The sequence below is a fragment of the Anser brachyrhynchus genome, assembly GCF_964034855.1.
Source record: "Anser brachyrhynchus genome assembly, chromosome: 4".
In the NCBI taxonomy this organism is placed as follows: domain Eukaryota; kingdom Metazoa; phylum Chordata; class Aves; order Anseriformes; family Anatidae; genus Anser; species Anser brachyrhynchus.
Genome location: NC_137698.1, coordinates 64,383,690 through 64,405,704, shown reverse-complemented (window position 1 = coordinate 64,405,704; position 22,015 = coordinate 64,383,690). Strand labels below are relative to the sequence as shown.

The 22,015-nt window shown below is 36.0% G+C and overlaps 1 protein-coding gene across 5 annotated transcripts in view; it reads right to left on the bottom strand.

Annotated features, from left to right (window-relative positions):
• Positions 1-22,015, bottom strand: part of RAB28 (RAB28, member RAS oncogene family) — a 62,578-nt gene that overhangs the window by 14,151 nt on the left and 26,412 nt on the right. The window lies entirely within an intron of this gene.

Here is a 22,015-nt window from a genome sequence, read left to right as displayed (position 1 = left end):
ACCAGGAAAATGAACTTGCAGAATATTCTAAATGACTAGATAACATTGCATTTGCCAAAATGAAGGAATTTCAGCAATTACAATGCAAAAGAAGAACGTTTTAACTGTGATAGTTATCATAGGCCGTATCTAATGAAGGTCACGAAGAAAGAATGTGCAAGATTTGGACATGGATTGAACACAAACATTTAGAAAAAGGCCAAGAGAAAAGTTTACTTGCCAGATGGTTCAATCATCCTCCTCATCTGAACTGAACAAGGGAGAAGACAATAGCAAGAGGAAATTAATAGCTCCATTTTTACCAAGTAGAATTTAAGTTTATGGCTAGAAATCCACAATGAGATATCAAAAGGAGACACAAGGATTTTGTTTGAAAAGGGAAAAGAGATTTATCTGTTCACAAACATCGCAATCCTAAAATACATACATGTTACAAACAGGTACCGTAGTTAAAGCACTTGCATACAAACTGTGTTATTAATAAATAATGGTTTCTGTCCATAAAAAGCTAAAAAAGATGGGTAAATTTTGCAGAATATAACACGAATATTTCTTTTATCTATCATCTTTAAAACTCTAAAGTTTTAAAGTAAAGCAATAGTTAAAAGCTAATAGGAGTACAAGAATATTATTAATTCCTCAGCTGTAAAGGGACCACTTAGCACATTTGCATTAAGTGGAGTACTTTTAAATCAAATGGAGTAATAGACCACAATAAAATTGAAAGCAGGAGAAGCAGAGTAATATTACAACCAACGGGAGTGAGAGAAAGGTCCCGGTATCGTTTCCCTGACTGGCCAGATGAGGACAGAAAGAGGGACCTTGAAGATCACGTAGTTCCAACCCCCCTGCCATAGGCAGGGATGCTGCCCACTAGATTAGTTTGCTCAGGGCCTCACCTAACCTGGTCTTGGTCTCATCAGCCCCCAAAGTCATACTGAAGTCCTCTTCTAAGAACAACACAGGCTGCTGCCATTTGGTCATTCTTTATTCTTGAAATACACACTAAAAGTTGGTGTGACAACTACAGAAATACCGTTGTTCCCAGATGTGCTCCAAAAATTATCTCCATTGTCTTATTTTTCCTCTTGTGCAACTGTTTCTACCTAGTCAAGAACCTAACTTTTTGTTTCTCAGGGATCAAACTAAACATTTACCTTCAAATTGTCTGGTGTGAAGAGTCACTTCAAGCAAAGCTTGCAGGTAATTGCTGCTCCTTAAGTAACATATCTATAAATATAGTATGCACAGATATCCCATAAAGATCGTGGCACAACGGAAGTAGATTGGAAACTTCATAAATTCAGCTAGATACATGTGGATCTCAGATGAAACTAGAATAGATCAGAGTCTGCTGCAGAATTGGATGAGACTTGCTGTAAGACTTGCTTCTCATGAACTCTGCAGAGTTCAGTTCTGATTTGTAGGTGAGACCAAACAGAGTTCTAGTGAAGTGAACAAAGAAAAGAGAACCAAGGGGAGAGGTCTGGATCTCCCACAGAAGTCCCAGAGATATTCCCTCCAAGACATCCCTGAAGAAAAGCAGGTAAGAAGAAAATTGCAGAATCAATATAAGGAAAATGATGTAAACATCATCACTGTCACTTCTTGGAAAGTAAATGACAATTCAAAGAAGATAAGAATAAAAGAGTAGGTTTAAGTCAGAACTGGAGAAAATTGATTAGATCCTATCTTCAGGTGACATGTAAACAACTTTTTCATCATCCTTCAAATTGCTGATATACATCGCTGAGAGACAATGCTAACTTAAAACAGAAAAGGAAACAGAGTAGATGTATATTTTAAATGATTGTCTGCAAGGCTAGAAATATATAACATTTGAAAAAAATCTGAGCAAACACTTGAGACAATATAAGTTGGCCTACTGTAAGACAAATTCTTATATAACTTCACACGAGTATTTAGGAGTAAGCCCCAGACAACTGATTTTATTGGTTAGCAGCAAGGAAATACAAAGACACTAGGAAGTGCTAGCTAACACACAAATGAGTGTCTTACAATCTCCACCACACATAGCCGTTCAATAGCAATTCAGTCTTGATTAATTCTGCTATTTTTACTTGAGACTCTGAAACTACTAAAGGTAAACAAATTAACGTCAAATGTGTTTCTGTTACACTATTTTTATTATACGTATAGACCACTCTAAGATAACAGAGGCTTGCAACAAGCCACTTCACACCACTGTGCAGGAGCAAGAGATCATCCTTGTGGGTCCCTTCCAGCTCAGGATATTCTGTGGTTCTACGATTTCCATCCAATACACCTTATACGTGGAAACCCAATAGTCAAGCAGTATAAATACTAGTTTAGTTCACTGAAATGAACTACCACAAACATAATTAGCTCACCAGAAGTAATAAAGTAATGCTTCAAGTAATAAAGTGTGATATCAAATCCCAGAGCTGTATTGTCTAAAATTATGGTATTAATAAAATATGTATAACAATTTACAGAGTAATACAACTGGGAAAAACAGGAAGCCAGTAAACATTTTAAAATATGCATCATTAACCAGTGAAATGATGAATGTTCTGGTTTCATCATCTTTCAAAACACAAATAATAATAGTTTATTTTGATTTAAATATTGTCACCAAAGCAAATAACTGCACATACTTTAAAAAGACACCAGAACATCATTTATGCAGAATCTAAAGGCTGTTACTTCTGCTATTTATCTCCCTTTCCCAGAGGACTGCCAGTGTCTTCTTTCATAACATCATTGACGAAGAGCTCCACGTAAAACTAGAAGCTTCCTTTAAGTCAGAAAACACACATTTTTTCAAGAATCATTCTTTCAGGTAAGTCTGGAAGAAACACAAACATATAACTTCTACAGGTACTTCCAGGCAGCTGAAAAAAATAGTGACAGTACTTGTTCAGAGTGCCATAAACAGCTGAGTGGCATGCATTATGCATGTTAAGCAAGTCTGAACGTTTAATAGTTTGTTGGCATTTCTCCTGGACCCTGAGATTATACTTGCAAACTATAAGGCACTATTTAGTCATTTCAGTTGATAATACCAGTGATAACTAACCTTGCTAAACCATGTGTATGAAAAGAAACATTAGAGTTCCGAGTATTTCAGTTAAAAAAGACACCTCTCCACCCAAATCTGACAGTCTTTCACTTTCAAAGCTTGCGAGTGTAATACCTATGAGGGAATCTGTTATAAAGGGCTGGTTCTCCAGTTTAAGCTGAACTTATTCATTGATAATTACAGTATTTACCATTAAAATTTGTATTAACACTTACATAAATTTACAACTATCTTGATCCATAATTATCATGCATAACTTTTATATTTTAGTATAATTACGGGTGGTTTGAAAGTTATGAGTAAACATCTATATTAATCTATGGTAGTGCACAAAAATATATTCTTTTATAGTGTGCTGTGAAAAACGAAATATAAATCTTTCTGCAAAGTATTTGCAGCTGTTCACACAAGGTATACAATTACATAATGTTTAAATAATGAGCTATCACGATTAGCCCACACAGACATGACAAGTAAAATGCTTTAATAATTTATTAATTTGATTTACATGTGCTTAAAATTATGTACATATTTTCCCTTCTGAAAATACTCCAGGGTCGTAAAAAAAAAAAAGGGGGGGGGGCTGTATATGACATTTTTTTCATCCTGTTTCTGTTAAAATTTCAGACTGATTTCTTAAGAACAAACCTAGCCTGAGCACCTGAAGCCCTGACAGCCCAGTGCAGACAGCAGTGCTACACGGTATTGTCTTCACGCAGCATGCACGGCTGAGGCAGAGCATGAAGGCTCTGCTTCGCCTCTACCTAAGTAAAAGTGCCTGAGAAAGGGAACATAAAGGGGCTTTCTCCGAGATGTGCACTATTCAATAAAGCAGAAATCCCTACACATGCTGGGAGCAGGGCAGTGGGCTCTGCAGACCCCTCAGCAGGGCCCGGCCTGGTCGGCCCCACAGCGCCGGCCACCAAGAGCCCTCCAGGCCTCGTCTGCACTAGACGATACCACCCAGCTTTTCTTCCAGCCCTGCCGTCGCTCCGAATAAAATAGCAAAAAAAAGCAACAACAAAAAAAAGAACTTCCCCAGCTTTTTATTGCCCAGCTTGCCAGTAACCTTCTCACTAAAAGATGCAGCTATTTAATTAAGCCCTAATTTTTCAAGAGAATTTGAATGGGTTACTTGGAACTTCAAGCAAGTGCACTTTCATTTTCTAGACATAAAGGCTCTTTCTGTGTAAATAATTATCTGCTACAATAATTATCTGATATTATTACTAATTATAACTAATTAATCTCTGACATAATACTATAAGACTAACCAGAATCGTGCAGAAATAATAATCAATTGCAACGAGTCTGCAGTATTATCAGACTTTGTACATTACCTAGCTTTTTAAAAATCAGTTTTGATTTGGTACTTTTAAATTAATATAGCAGCTAATTTTCAAAAATCAAAATGCCAGAGTGCAAACTGCAACATTTTGTAGTTTTTTTTTTTTTTTAATACTTTCCATCTTTTTCTCACACTAAAATTGTATAGCTGCCAAGAAAAGAAAACTCCTTCATGGAAGTCCTGAAAACTATGCCTCTAGTCTGATTTAAGGAAGCTCAACGAAATATAAATATAGTTCCAGTACAGATTTTCTCAGTAATTTTTTTAGGTTATCAAGAAAACATCTAGAGTGTTGATCTGGTTATACTCATGTCAGACAAACTACGTGTCACATTAACTACCTCCAGGAAGTTATTCCAAACACAAAATAAACTGTTTATGCCCCTTCTCAGATAGATAGCATGACAGATTGTTATTAGTTGAAGACAGATGAAATACATTAATTTGATTGCAAGCATGTGTTTACTTTCTCACTGTCATGTACACTCTGCTGCTGATGCTTCCCTATGAGGATGTAGTAACAAATCAAATGTTGTATTAGAAGACTTGCTAAGGCAGAATAATAATAGCTGGTGCTGTACTTTAATACTTAAAAAACTATACTTAACATTTCCAGCTACAACAGGAAATCACTGGTTTCAGAAAGAAAAAAAATGGATAGCTTAAAAACTCTTGTGATTTACACAAAGCATTGTAACACTTCCTCCTCTAAAAAAAAATCAGAATTATCAACAAACATGTATGTCAACCTTATAAATGTCAAATCTATGATCTGAGCTCTTTCTGATCCAAGACATGAATTTCTACAGAAACAATCTAAAAAAAAATGTATGCTTAATACAGGAAATATAAGGTGTGCAATCCCCAGGTCTCTTCAGTTAAAAGCAGAAAGGCATCTTGTCCATGAAGTGAGGTTTGCCTGCTTTCAGGCATACCTCTCTTATGGGCCTGCATTTATTTGTACAGAGCTTATGTGGAATTCTCTTTCCTCTCAAAGAAGAACATATAAAAAAACACAAAATTTGTGATGAGCTTATGTGATAAAGATAAATGAATAAAATCCGGTTGGTCCTAATAGTTCTTTCTGATGTAGGAAATAACATGAAAGAAAGCCAGAAGCAGGCCTTTCCACCTCAGCACACCCAGTGCAGCTGACAACGGAGGACACAGTGGGACAAGATTCTCACCTAATAACAAGCGTGTATAATGTTTGGTAGCTGACAGGTCATTTTTAAGAAGATAAGTTAACCTTTGCAAATACAAACAGCAGGCATCTTTTCATACCAAAGTAAAATTTATTGTGAAGAGGAAAAAAATACACCAAAGTTTCTTTTCAAAACTAAGCTGATGATCAGCTGACACAGCTTGAAGAGACAGTTAAAGAGAATACATATTTTTTTTCTCAGTTAGACAATTCCCATTTTTATTTTTCAATACATTCTTGGCAGAAATTTTTGCAACCATTTATCATTTGAACAGACTATGATTACACTAATAGTTACAATCCAATGTCCACTGTTAGGCACCTAAACTCCTTATCCCTACCCCTAGTGAAGATGTTTTTGGAAGCAAGTATTCAAAACAGATATTATTAAACAAATATAGCAATTGAGCTACCTTGTAGTATTAGCTTGGGATTAAAATAGTACTGGAACGACTCTCCTATTTATTTATTTTTCTTTTACAAGGGTAACATAAAGACACATAAAGCAAGAGGAGGATGAAATGCATCTCCCCGTCCTGCAACTCCAGTGAGACTAAGTGCACTGAAGATATATCTGTATTGCAGACTGCGACATAACAAAGAGATGACCAAGTAAGTGCATTAACCTGGTCACAAAGGGTGTAGACACGGCAGCCCAGATGAACTTACCGTGTACCTCTGTTTACTGTCTGCAGTGTACATAGCTAAACAAGCAGGCCCTTAGGGTAAGTTTAAGACATCAAGTGCGGGTGTGAATGAAAGAACATGAAACATTTTTTCTGGATAGTGTTATGGAGAGTGAACAGCCTAGTGTGAGCAAATTGATGCCACTCTCTCTCAAAAGCATCATCTCACAGGGCTTTAACCTTCTTTATTTTCACACCTTTGGTTAATTAGTTTTTACTTTCCACAATGAAATGTGTGCTAAGATTATAAACTACTCCAGGAAAAAAGACCATTTGTTCACTGTTGTTTTTTATCTAGACAGTCAGATTCTTACACAGCCCTTATCACCATCATTTAGAAGCGCTCTGCAATTACTAACAGATCATTTGCTGACTAATTCTTTTCCAAGTAAATTAGGCAAAGACTATCCGTATTTTTACAAATGAAAAATGAAACATTGATGAAAAGATAAATTTGAAGCCTTGCCTAAGATCACATGAAGTTTCACTGAACCATAATTTTACCGTTTTATGCACTAAATCATCTTTCATCTTCGCTAATGCTTGTGGCTGGGTCTCCTAATCCTTGAGCCAACAAGAACTTTGATAGCAATTAGTTCTTCTTCCTTATTAAGTTAAAGCTGCTAATTTGGACTCAAACATCTTTATAAATAGCTATTTCCTGGAGATAAAAAGAAATGAGAGTGGCCAGACCAGAAGAACACCTCCACCTGGATTTTCCTTGCTATATTAATTCAACCATAGAAATCACTGGGCAGGCACAATGGCCAGCATGGCACACAAACACAGTCAGGAAAGACTTATTTACTGAACAACGCCGAGAAAGCAGAACAAAACAAATCAAACTATACTCACGCAAACCATAATCCAGGATGCCCAGCATCAACACATCATACAGGAACTGGAATTCCAGTCCCCTCCGGCCAACTCTAACACACTGGCACTAGACAATGAAAAGGCTAGTGGAATTAGATATAATACCATAATAGCATTAGGGTGACCATCTCAGGGACATGGCAATTCTGTTAATTAAATACTGAAGCTCTACTGAAATACAGCACAAAAATCTGTAGTAATTATTTCGTATTTCTAGAACTCCAGCTGCAGCATTTCTTCTCACATACTTAAAAGTTTCTACAAATAATAAATGCAATATTTCACTTTTTATATCCAGCATCCTTCATAACGACATAACTAAGTATAAACACTCAAAAAAAGCTGTAAATGGTATTTCATTTTCTAATTGCCAGTGTTTCAGCAATACTTTGAAAGAAAAAGTTATGCCATTTAGAATCTACATTTTCTCTCAGAAACACAGAACAACGTATGAGAAGTACAGAATACTTGGTTCATAATCTTGTAAGAAAATTTTTAACACTGATGACTGCAATATGCATTTTTAAATGTTCATATGAACTCCTCTGTGCAAATGAATTTCTATGAGACTAACTTCAAAAACATATGCTGCTCTTTAGATTACACATTAACATTTTTGGAAGTAGTTTTCCAATTTTCCCACACTGAACTTTAATAACTGACCAAACACTCTGAAACAAAAGTTACTGACAGAAAAACAACAACTGCTTTTATTCAGCATGAACTTTTTTTAATCAGAATTACTGAAACAACATTAGAAACTGCTTATATCAATAGAGTTGAACTACTAATGACAAATTGCTAGATTTCAATAGCTTTCTTCACAAAATAATTTCCCTCCTTGTAATATTAGATCTGCTTTTTAGGACACAGATTAAAACAAAGTGTTTAAAAATGTGGATTTCTCATTAATTCAAGTGGAGATGTTCTTGATCTTGGTTTAATTTAACAATTTCATAAACTCAATAGAGTGTAAAAGGAATGTATTACAGTACTATGATCACTGAAATTCAAAGCTCAGTGATTTTTTTAATGTGGTCTTTAATACCTGAGTGAAGACATTAAGTTGTAATGTAGCAAACATTCAGAAGATGGTGCTAGTCCAATATATCTGCAAGCCACAGATGGATCAGCTTCTCTTCATCTCTCAAATATTTTAACTAATTTTGATGTATCTACTACCTCATGGCTGAATTTATCAATAGCAGGAAAAGGTATAATTACCTTTAGTTAAATGCTAAGAATGCTACTAAATAATTTCATCATTCAGAAATTCACAAAGATTTAGTGGATTGACAACCAACAAATATAAATTTCATTATAATTTTGTCAGCTCAGGGTCTTGGGATCTTTCTGAAGACTTCTGTGTTTCTTAGATCCTACCTGCAGTCACTCACTCCCATCTGTCTTCTACAGGCAACAACAAGAGTTTCTGGCCACAGTTTCAAGACAAACCAACGTCAGCACCAAAGCTCAACAAATATCACTGTCCTGTCTCACTCTTGGTTGTTCATTCCCACCCTCACGCCACAATGCACGTACTCTCTTCTCACCAGCTTACGAGGCCACACAGCTTGTATGAGCTTATGAAGCTCAATGAGCTGATCCATGTTAAAAATAGCCATTTCTTTTTTGCTATCTTCTGTTTAACCCAGATCAAGTCACCCATCTGATTTCCTGTGGGGTACCAGTGCTAACTTCAAGCTGTAAACCAGCTTTATCACAAAACCAACCACCATGGAACTAGAGCCTTCAGGAACTCTGATGGGCTGAATTCCTGTCAGCATTCAAACGAGCAGGCAAGTTAATAAAGTCAGTCTCACTACTGAATACAGAAAATTAAATCTTTCATGTTATTAAAAGTAGGTATCTCCTTATTAAGAGATTAGATGCAATTTGTGATTACATGGTTCTTTGTGTTGTTTTTTTGTTTGGTTGGTTGGTTGGTTGGTTTGGTTTTTTATTACACTGAAGTGTTTGGCACATTTGCAGTTGTGCCTATATTCAAGCATTCTACAGCATCTTGTAAGCAAGGTACAGTTGTACAGGTCATTTCTTCCAAAAATAGGAAGTCCAGACATACTACAACACCAAGGTAAACGCTTTATCCTTACATAGCACTTCCTGGAACAGTTTTCTTAACAGAATGGGTAGGAACAAATCTCAGAGTAATGTATTTTATGAAGACATGGAAAGGAACCATTAATAAGACACTTCCTCCTATAAAAAGCATTGACCTAATAAATAACACTTCCTCACAGGAGCCACTCCAGCATTCTTAATGGCCGCTGCTGCATCCATCTATACAGACTGTTTCTCCAGGTATATTTCTGTTCATTTCAGGCCAAACAGACATGTTAAAAAACTTGAGTGTGGTGCTTTCATCCAATACTCTGAATTGCTTGCTCCTAACAGAGCCAGCCCAGGTCACCTCCAGGGCCCTTCCATGCCTGATTCCATTGTTGCTTCCAGAAGATGTAATAATGGGTTGGAGACACTTACTGCTTCTCCTACATACCCCTCTGGGAGCTCTCCCACAACAAAAATTATAAATGAACATGAAATCATTCACTAGGATATAAAAACAAGCCTTTAATGTTCAAAGATCAGTCCAAGTCAGTATTATTGTTATTATAATAAAACTCCAGCATTAAGCAATTTAAAACATCACTTCAGTTCTTCTTCCAAACTTTTTCCAATGTAGATGCAAGATTGGCACATATCTGAGTGAAATTACTCAGTTACTAAGCAATTTATTACTGCTTAACTGTTCCATGTGTATCAAATCCTCCTTGACAGCAGCCCAGTTTTTCTTCCATTTGGAAGCTTTTGTAACTAATTATTAACAAGCCAACCTGTTTTCAACCGGCAGTGAAAAATTTTATAAGAAAGATTTTATAAGAAAAAAGTAAAACTGCTTAGTAAAGAAACATAATATACTTTAACTATAAAATGAGAAAATAATATCAAACATATTCAGATCGTTGATAGTAAATTTATGAGCTATTTGTTAAATCAATCTATGGCAATTCAAAGGCTACAAAGAACTGAATTCAGACTATTTATATTTCAACAATAGGATCAGGCAGTAGACATAGATCTGTACAAATCTTTCACATTTGCTATCTCACATATTTTAATATACTAAGCAGTCACCCAGGCAAATAATAATAATAATAATAACAATAATAATTTCATTCAATACATCTACTAGTAAGGGATTCATGATGGTATGTGAAAAGCTGTTCTCATCTCCAGGTAGAATGGGCATATAGCTTGTTTCTTCTTGACAAATTTCTATCATGATATGAACACTTCGGTCCAAAAATTCATTAACTTAACTGAAAACTATAATTGATTCATATACTGAAGAAAAAAATGTAAAAAATCTTCTGCCGTATTTGTATCTACTATTTCTCTAAGCAAACTAAAAACATCAATTAGTTGATAAACTAAGACAGAGTACACTTATATTGCAACTTTACAGTATTAACCAGTCCCAGATGAGCAAGGGGAACCAACTCATCAGGCTAGTTACAAGGGACTGAACAAAAACCCAAACTTTGTCTAAGACTTAAAAAGCTATGTAATTATGTATTAATACATAATCCAGGATCCAAAGACATAAGAAAAATACTTTGTAAATTATTTAATTGTTATAGATTTAACAAAGCAGCCTCTATACTCTTTTTCCGAACTACCTCGGCCACCTGGCTGTGCAGAGCAATCCTATTCCCTCAGACCCTGCTAGTTTCCCACAAAAAAAAACCTACTTCAAGAAATGTTCAGTAGCTAGCTTGTTCATGCTAGCTTGAAATTAGGGTTAGAAAAGTGGTCATTTCTTCAGCAGTTTAAGCTAATTGCAAGTCAAATGGATGGTCCCGGCTTTCCCTCTGCTGCTGGCCAAGCATTTCCAAACCTTCTCATGTGACAGCACCACCACAGCACAAGATAAATCCATAAGTTCATTCAAATAAGAGCTCCTTCCTTTGTTCCGTTCAGTTTAGGTTGGATCAATGAACTGAACTCTCTGTGCAGTACTACCATGCCTACAGCTGACAAAAGCAAAACTGGGTTAAATCAGTTGTGAAATCACCTTCTCAGAGTCTGAGTGTTGTGGAGACACTGAGACCAGTTGAATTTCACACGTATGCGCTTTTTTTTTTTTTGGTCAGGAATCACTTTTATATGAAAATATTAAGCAGGCAAGTTAAGGTTCATCTGGGACTTATATTTCGAAACTTTTTAAAACTTTTTTTTTCCTAAATCATTCTAAAAGCAAAGAGGATTTTAAGAGTTTCTGCCTCATTCAATTTCTATTGAAGTTAGAAAAAAGCAATCAGCTGCATCTGACTTACAGGGGAATTTAGATGCTGTAAGTGTGTTTTGCCTTATCATTTTGGTCAGTCACAACCTCGGAAAGTTCAGCAAACCCACTCTACTTTTTATAAGTAGGAACCCTCAATGATAAGCCACACTTCCTTTGCTAGGTTTGAAAAGGAAAGGGAGAATGCGTCAAGAAGTTAACAATATCTTGGGGTATGCAACCCTAACATATTATCTATGAAAATTTTAGCACAGTCCTGATAATATCTTATTTTCTTTATCACTTAATACACTCCTCTTTTAAAATATATTAAGAGGGCATAATCTCCATGGCTGAAATTTTCAGAATTAGGATGGCAAAGACGCTTTGACTTTAGCTAATGGTTAGACATCCATTTAGGCTACAATTTAACATACTTCCATCAAAAACACTTATAAAAATGTATTAAACAACACATTAGGTTTCTAGATCTTTTCAGTGAAACAAACATTTTTAACACGTTATAGACAAGAAGCTGGGTATTCAGAAGAGTTTGAGTACCTACCACAGCTGAATGTGTTCAGAGCAGATACCGTAAAGAACTTGAGGACGTAATATTAATCACTAGTGAAATATACAGTTCCTTTCTCTAGCCCACAAACTTCTTAATTATTTCATCCAAAAACTGTTGTATTTAACAATTAAGACCACTGAACATCAGCCAGAACCCAGATTCACTTATCTCAATTGTTCCCACTAACCAGCCACAAAGTAATATATATAAATTCAGCTACACAATGTAAGGCACTGAATGGCAAAACAGTGAGTGGGTTGGCTTTGTTGGCTGTTTTGGTTATTTTGGAGGTACAGGGGAAGGCTGGAGGGGCTGGAGAGCAGGAGTTGTAACTGCTCAAGGTCAGGAATATATACATGATTTTTTTTATATCTGATATTTGAAGGTCTGGTATTACCCAGTCAGTAACCTGCCTCATGGAGCAGTCAGTAACAGATATTTAGAAAGCCACATGAGCAAATAATAAGCTAATACAGAGACTGTTCCTTGATACACACCATCAGCCTGATACTACATCTCTGACCTGCTACAAATACAGCTGAAATATTTACTAGCCACTGGTGGTTCAACCCTTCCCAAATCTTTGCAGTCCCTTTCTGAACCCACGTGCATGGCTTTTACAACAGCCAGTGATTTGGCCTTCACAGTTTAATTACTTACCATGTGAGAAAACAATTTAATCTGTTTAAGGCTTGCTGTTTAACAAAATTTCAAAAACTAAGGAAATCTCATGACAAGATGCTAAATAATTGTTCTTTAGTCTCTTCTCCACATCATTCACAGTTTTATACATGTATTTGTCTCTTCTTCTAATGACAAGGAATCCAACTATTTCATCTCTCTTCATACAAAAGCTGTTCCATTCCTCTGATTGTTGTTGCTCTCCTATATGCACTGTGAAGGCTGGGATCATCTTAACTTTTCCCAATTCTTGAGAATAATTCTGCAATGTATACACAAAATTCTAATTCCAATATAGACTGAGTCCTACAGGAGCTTTGCAATACTGCACGAGGGATACTCACTGTCAAATGAAGAAATGACTGATCTGGCATTTTGTTTGTTGTATTCATCTCTTCTTTCCCTTTCAGAAAAGATGGTGGAAAGTTTTGACTAAAAATTCTGACTAAACAATGCAAAAATGAGACAGCCAAGAAGTTGGAAATGATTAACAACCTTTTTGATTCTTGCTTGCTAACAATGATGTGAAGACAAAATAATTTCATAGAGTTAACACTGCTACCCAATACTTCTTCACTAGCTGCTCAAGCAAAGAATGCACTGGCATACCGCAAAGACAGCCATGTCAAACGAAAGCCATGCTGAGCCTTCAAACACAAAACATTAGGCTGCACACTGCAGGCTACACTCTTGGGAAAAAAAGTGATACTGAAGGCATAGCATGAGTGTGGAAACCCCAACACAGCAGCTACCAGTACAACAAAGCAACACATACCAAGCCATTTTACTGACAGCACCAGTTAGCACAGGCCATAATCCGCTGAGATTAAAAGAAAACAGACACCTCAATAACCTCAATAAAAAAACTGCAGCTTTGCAGAGATTTGAAAAGCATTTATTATCATTCTGCTGCCCCATGTTAAAGTCAAGAGACTTAATTAGAAAGTGTGGCTCAGCGGACCTCTCACCTCGGTGGCTCAGCATGAGTTACCACCAGCTTGTTCTGTCACACTGACGCTTCACATCCATATTCCACACATAGCCCAGGCCGGTTCCACAGCCAAAAATCTGTCAGGCTTACAAACTGCATGAAGACGATTCCACAGCCAGAAGCATGCTCTGCACGAGTACCAGTGCATAGAGACATGGGAAGCTTGAACTAAGCCAACTTATTCTCCCCCTGCCATGCTGCACTGTGGGGGGACGGGGCAGGCCTGTCTCGGAGGCGCTGCACTGGATACACCTCGCTTACAGAACAGACTATCACAGGCCCAGAGAGAACTTCTCATACTAATTCTAGAGATACATATATAAATGTATTAGGTCACAGGGTATTTCACACTGTAGCCCCTCACCACCAGTAAAGCCAAAGCGTTTTTGGAGGAAATCTATTTTATTTTTTGCCTCTGAAAGTTGTGGACCGGATAAAGAACTTTCTAAGTCTTTCCTCTTTCTTTTAAATAGTCAGCATCTGATTAAGTTCCTTGCATGTTTCTATCCAGCAGATTAACCAAATTTGGTAACTCAGACTGAGAATAGAAATTCTATAATTACTTTAAAATGCTGCGGTCGTGAACAGGGCTATAATACCTGTAAAATACAGTGCAAGTGAAGTATTACCCTCCTATGCCTAGACTCGGAACTCTGGAATTTCAGTGTACAAGGCCCCTCATTAGAATCAGATGGAGACAGATGTACCCACACAGTGGGTGGGCGCTGATGGACATCAGCCCTTCCAACCTCTCTAATGAGCAATTTCCCCAGATTCAAAGCAAATTTTCATAAAAAGTTAAAGAGAAATGGCAAGTTGCCTCCTATTACCACTGGCCTAACTGCTTGGGCTGCTGCTTCTATAAAACACAGGTTGGATTTTTTTTTTTCAAAGAAAATTATTGTTAAAACCATTTGGCTGAAAGTGAAGAGCTATTGAAAGGTACAGTCAGACTGGCAGCTTGCTCTTAAAATTCCCCCCACCACTTTTACAAGTATCGTTTTGCTTGTGGCTTTTAACAGCTGTTCACACACGCCTAAGCTAGATGTGAACTTTTATTTTCCCAAAACTAAACGGGAAGCTTTAAACAGCATCTGATTTAATTTTTTTTAATTAAAAGCGTAGGTTAAAAGGACCGTGGAAATGGATGATGCAGCTGTGCTGATGCTAGGGAAAAGAATTCCAGAACAAGAAGTGAGGCAGAGTAAACACACAAAGTAAGTTTCACAAAACTAAGTGCACACCACACTTATGAGATTTTGTTAGCTAATGGAAAGTTAACCCTATGTTTCTTCAGAAATTTTTTCAAAAATTAAATTGTCATATTTTGCAAATATAATAGAATTTGGCTATCTGCTCTGCTCTTCCCTCGGAGCAATCCTAAAATTAATTCCAGAATGAAGTGGGTTCACAGGTTCCAATATTACTCCCAAATACATCTTATGTGACACACAACTCAGCACTAGCTCACTAATATTGCCATATATTTACTGCTTTGCCTCTCAAAGGAATTTGACTTCCCATGCACTTACATCTGTTCTTGGAATAATTAAACATTTTAAATCAGATTTGCAAACGTACTGGGATACTGAAAGATGCAAGCAGGCATGCCTACAGGGACATTTTAAAGCACCAAAGCAACTACTGGGCAACCAGGCAATGGTTTAACTACATTTGAAAATCCCATCAGACAGCTATCTACATTTTTGAGCACTGGCAAACTCATGAAAGTTTAATATTACTTACTAAACAGCACTATAGACCTTTTTTTAAAGGAGAATAAAAATGTCAAGCTACATAGTTCTACATATACACATTAAGTTCAAAAGCACACAATGACAATAAAATAATTCTAGATATCTTCACAGTATTTTTTAAGGGTCTTTTCTACTCAAACATTTAGGAAAAACATAAACATATTTTTAAGGCAGAAAACTCATAGGATTATGAAGGAAATGCCACATTAATTCCCATGGATTATATACACTGTAGATTGTAGCAGCTCCAGAAGAAATCTTTTCCAGTGCAGTGGTACATATACTATTTAAAACAGAAGACCTTAACAGTGCATCTATCAAGTTTACTCAGCCAGAGAAGCTGCTAGAATTTTTAGATGTCTAATATACTAAAGAAGTATGCAAAACAACCTGTACTTCTCAAAAACAGATACTATTAAAAAGAACAAAAACCTGGTGTCCACACCTGGTGAGGAAGCGCCAATCTATGAATGAAAAAGAAAAGCAACAACATTAAGAGCACTCCCTTTGCACCAAGTACAAGGGACTAGGTGTAGAGAGAATGGAAAGGACAAAGTAGCGTAGGAAGAGTGAGAAGTAATCCAGCCCAGACAGCAGTGCCTAGTAGAGGGAGGCAAGTGGAAAATTTTAGTGATCTCTGTTCCTTCCCATGTCCACCCACATATAAGAGACTCAAGGATGAGACGTAAAGCATTCACAACAAATTTGACCAGCTGACCTAATCAAAACCAGAAATCCAGAGTATTCTAGTCAGGTCAATAAACACACTACAACTCGGACCCCTGCCTAAGGGACATAACTTGATACCGTCTTTGATGATACGAAGCTTTGATTTCTATTGGGTTAGTCCCTTGCTGAAACCAAGACACAATTTGAAAATGAAACAAAGGTCACGTGAAATACTTTCTACAGGTGCATATAAATTACATTTGTGCACTGCAACATATCAAACCCAACAAACAGAAGTTCACTACAGGGAAACATGCTGATAAAGCAAATAGAGCATTAATGTTGCTGAACCTTCTCTGAATGAAGGCATGCTTTGAGAACTGAGATTAATAGACTGTACACCCCTGACAGACAAAATGATTCACAGTGAACCAACTAACAAAACATGTTTCATATTAGACAGACCCAAAAAATAATAATTTCCTAACTGTGTTTTTCATAACTATGAAGTGGTTATAAAAGTAACTTTAAGTAAAGTAACTTTTTGTTTAGCTGTCTAATAGCGCTCCCCTCAGCCCTACAAATACATATAAATCAATTATTATAGCATCAGTTAATAAAAAGGCAAAAGGAGCTATCAATGACCAATAAAGATTTGGCAGAAATACAGTTCCTTAATATTCCATAAGTTAGCTTAAAAAAAGAAAAAAAAATGGCTAAATGTTCTGAGAAATGGATATGCCCAATAAATAGGACCACAGGGATGTATTCACATTATAAAATGCTCAAAAGTGGATGGCATGGAAACAGAAAATCCCTCGTTCCCATACGATATTTCTTTGTCGAAAGGATACCAGAAATACTCTATTTTCCCTGCTGTAAACTAGAAGTGTTCTCCTCAGGTTGAACAATTATAATAACATATATCCAACCTAATAAACAAAGGCATAATGTGGTGAAACTAATCAAGTTCAAATGAAAAGAAAATGGTTTTATTGTGCATTTGCTCAGTAGTATCTTTGCGCCTCAGTTTCCTAAGCTCTGACTTTGTAAGGAGACTGACTTTGTCTCCTTATGGCAGCAGTGCTTGGGATGTTAGCAGATGCTGCACTGGGTGAGAATAAAACCGACAACATTTCACAATGATCTATTCTAGTTCAATCTAAACACCAGACATGAAGAAAGAACTAGAGCACAAAATATTATCACCTGTGCTGCACGGGTCAAACTTGATTATAAAAAGGAGCTTGTAGCTAAAATCTCTGAAATGAATCTTAGTCACACTGATGTCAAAGGCAAAACAGCACTACTGCTGGAACAGCAGTACTGTGGAACAAAACATTCAGTTTTGAATGCGTTATTTTTCAGTTCCCTCTCAAAGCAAAATCAAGAACATCCTAAAGCTTATCCCCAGACAGCTGTCAATATGACAAAAATGAACTCAGTGGAAATATCACAATCAACAAAGTTATTAAAATTATTAAAGTTATTACAATACTCATTATAGGATAATTTATTTCAAAATTAGAAGATGAGGGGTGTTAGCAGTTATTTCTGGTGACTATTAAAATGTCCGAAGATATGAAATATATTAGAGCAAAACAGCTAATTTGTAAGTACATTTCAGCGCTGTAAGTACATTTCAAGAACATCATGACCACGTACAAGACGTTTTTTTCTGTCCGTTTTGCTCTCTAGTGGCCTGCCTGCATTATTCATTGCCACACTTTAAGTCTAAATATATGAAGGAAACTTTGGTGTTCATTCAGTGCTTTTGAAGTCTGTAAGACCGCTTGGAACAAGCTAGGAGAACTGTATGCCGCGGGACTGTGACGTTGCTGTAGTCCTTACTCTTTCACGAATAGTAATTACTCCAGCAAGTGCGTAAAGCAGACAGGCCCAGTTACATAAGGCTCAGTGCAAGTTTTTATGAACTGCAGAAAAGCATGATTAGTATGGGGAGGGGGGGGGAACATGTTTCACACTTTTATTGTAAAGAACATGAGAATCTTACAGAAACTGCCAGAACAGATGTTCATAAATTGGGCCCTTAATCTACAGCACTTTCCAGGTTTTAAGCTATATCCACTGGTCTGTAGAACATATTCCTCTCTTTTTAATATAATTCTTCTGTTTAGTTTTTTTAATAAATAAGTTTATGACTTTAGTAGTGTTGCCAGCTGTTCAATTTTGATTTACTGTCAGAGTCTGCTTTAATATATAGTGGCTTTTGTGGCTTACCCATATAGATTACATTTTAAGCTTCAAGATATCACTATAAAGCAGCTGGAAAAAGTACTGGCTGTGCTCAGAAACCAGCATTATTGCTCTAGTGATCAACCACTTAAACATGCAACTACACCAGTAACTATTCTCTAAAAACCCTTTGGATGCACCATTCCCAAAATTAAACTGCAAAACTTACTGTGTACGAAGAGAAGCTCTTAATGTACGTTCTTTAAAAAGCCAGTTCAAGAAAATTAATAATTATCAATTTTGCACTGTATTAGCTGGCAATGCAGAGATTTCTACAATGATCATTCTTTATTCTTCCATTATATTGTTTCCATTACTTGTACTTTGTAGCTTGGGACAACTTAAGAAGTAAAAAGCCTTCACTTTAAAAACACCTCCCAAACAAACAAACAAACAAAACAACTGCAAGTTCAAATGTCATTAATTACAGATATTTTCAGTAATTGCTCTTTATAGACATCAGTAGTGTTGTAGAAAGTTACAGTTACTATAGCATAAAAAAAATTAACAGAGTAAAGAAAACAATAAATAACTTCTAGGAAAACCCATAACTTTTCTACAGCCTGTACTTGTATTGCATACTTTATAACTCCTTATACTGTGCTTTCTAGAAAGTGTCTTTACAACATGATGAATAGTTACTGAATATTCCTCTTAAAGAGCTGTTGATACCTTTCATTCAAAATATTTTTTAAGCTCACAGAATTGCAATATAGCCAGACAAGGCTTTTATTTTGCCCCTAATATGTGCAAGTACAGGTTATATTATTAAAATAAACTACCCCAACAGCATTCTTAGAATTGAACAGTGGATCAAAATAAAAAAAAAACTCTGTCAATACTCTGCAACTGGACAAGTCCAGAATCATTAGCCAGAACTACTAGTTGGTGTTTTTTCTTTAACTGAAAACTGCTTTTTCTGCTCAAAAATGTTCCTTTTCCCAAACAAAACTAACTTCCTAAAAAAAATCCAACCAGGAGAACAGTTTGTTTCAGAAATATCTCTATGGTGCTCAGTCTGAGGGGCCTTTGTTTGTCTTGCACTGTCGTTTTCTCCCAAGTCTGGATTTGCCAATCAGACAGTATTTGTAACACATTACTCTGACAAAGTCCTATCATACCTAAGACGATGTGATACGTCATTCATGGAAGGCAAAGAGAAAACAAAAACAAACCAAAACAAAAACAAAAACAGCCCTTATAACCACAGCATAAGGAGCCCAGCCTGTAGGAGAACAGGAAGAAAAGCACAAGCATCCCACTTCCCATGATATAGCAATGGCATCTCCAGATCAAAATACTTAAAGATTTTCCGTAATGGTTTTGAAGAGTGTCCAGTAGACTCCAGAATGCCACAATTTTCTATGTGGACATCAGAACATAAACATTTTTAGGAACAGTCCTACTTAACAGCCTGACCAACAACTCTTACACCCTGCTTTTCTCCTTTGCATGACTACGCCACATGAATTTTCATACAAACTTCTCCTGTAAATGTATAAAGTAAACATTTAGCAACTGAGGGTCTCTCTTCTCTTCTTGCAATAGTATCAAAGGTGCACTATCAGTACAAATCTTAACCTTTTTCCAGCCTTCATTCTAAATTAACTTATCCACCACAAAAATGTTTAAGATTTCAGAAACAGGCATTTTAAAGTTGCCCTCAATATACATAATGATTTTCCAAAATAATTTTCCTAGTATTTTCCAAAAGCAAGCCTTTCTTAAGAGAGTTTACTATTCTGTGTGTTCCACTAGGCTATTTAGCCTACACCTTTTCTGAATTTGTTTGTCCAGCATCTGAAAAAAAAAAAAAAGAGCAATAAGCCTGATGACAGTGTTCAAATGATTTTTTATCCTATAAATGTAGGAATGCTTAAGAATAGGTTCTTTAGTCTCAGAAAAAGATAATATTATTTCTCTTATATATATATATTTTTTTTTTCAAAATATTAATGGATTCTATCATCACATACAACTACAGTATTATCATACAAAATTAAGTAAACCTATTGGATGATATTTAATGAAAAAGAAACAACACATGGTATGTATAAAAAAAGTAATCCACAAGAATATTACAATCTATGAGCCAGTCATGTAAATACCAAAGTAAACTCGGAGCAGCCCAAATAAAGTCACTAGAATTGCTCCACGTTTATATCTACATAACCAACTGCAATTTTTATCTTACAGCCAATTCCCCACACTGAACAAAAGAATGCAGAAAATGTGGTACAGCTCATTTTACACTGTTAAAAAAAATTAAGCATTAAAAATACCAATCTGGATGAGATGGGATCTCACAGCAAATTACTTTGCAAAAGATCAACGTAGCAAGATAATCCTACAGTATTATCTTAACTTTACTCTCTGTAAGAACTTCAAGTTTTCTAAAGTATTTTCAGGACATTGTGTCAGAATTGTATTTTGCATACTACAAACTGCTGTTAAACATATTAATGGAGGTTATCCGTTATGACTGTCCTCCAAATTGACAAAACCTATCTAATAGGCTCTAATCCTATCTAATAGGCTCTAATTGGATCTGAAATAATTACTGGTTACTTCCGATACAAATCTTAAATTTTTAGGGTTTGTTGAACTAAATAGAGAAAGTTTAAGTCTTCCTTGCTGGTTAGGAAGAAACTTCTCTTCCACACTTTCTGCCTGTACAGAGTAGTAAACATACTCAGTTACTGCATACATTGCAGTTAAAGTTGTAGTGTACACATAAATACTGTGCAACTGTTACTATATTTTATTAGTCTGACTCTAAAACCGTGAGTCATTACAAAAAAGATTAGTTTTATCTAGGTTTTAAATTGAAAATAACGCTACAATAGCACTTGTCTCTTTTCCCCACTTTGTCCAAAATCTGAGTACTACTGTCCTATTCACACCTGAACATTGGTTATCCTCTATCATCGACTTCCTTCAATAATAATATATGAGAATATATTTCCACAGTAGCTAATGGAGACATTCCTACAAATCAATGTGCTGCAGTGATACAGAAATAAAAGCCTATTTCACTGTAATGATGCTTCCAGACTTCCCTCAAGTCAGGTGGTTACTTGCAGTTAATGATCTGTGACATACCACACAAGTAGTCCTAAAAAGACTTATTATCCACTGCATGTGCAACAATATTTGCTTTATGGATGGCTAAATGAATGAAGACATTCAATGTAACTGTAAAAGTAAAATCAAAAGAAAACTTACAAGTAACATGTTTTCTTTGAGTAAAAGAGCTGTGAACATTTTCCATTAATACTTAACCTTTTGCTGGAGCAGTGCAACCACATATAATGCTTGAATCCATAAAGCCCAAGAGCTGTTCAGGGTTAACACTGATTAACTGCCCCCAATCAGAAGCTATAACTTTTAAAAATTTCAGAGAGCTTCACTCCACTAGTGAAATTAAACTGCATTTACAGCATGTGGCAAAGATGGGAGCAGGAACACTTGCAAAGAAAATAAATTCTGTGCTATCTTAAAAACAGGTATTTTTTTCAATCCAATAAAATAGATAAGAAATTGTTTGGTTGGTTTTTTTTAATCGCATATTTTATCCTGCACTGACTTCTATTAACATAACAG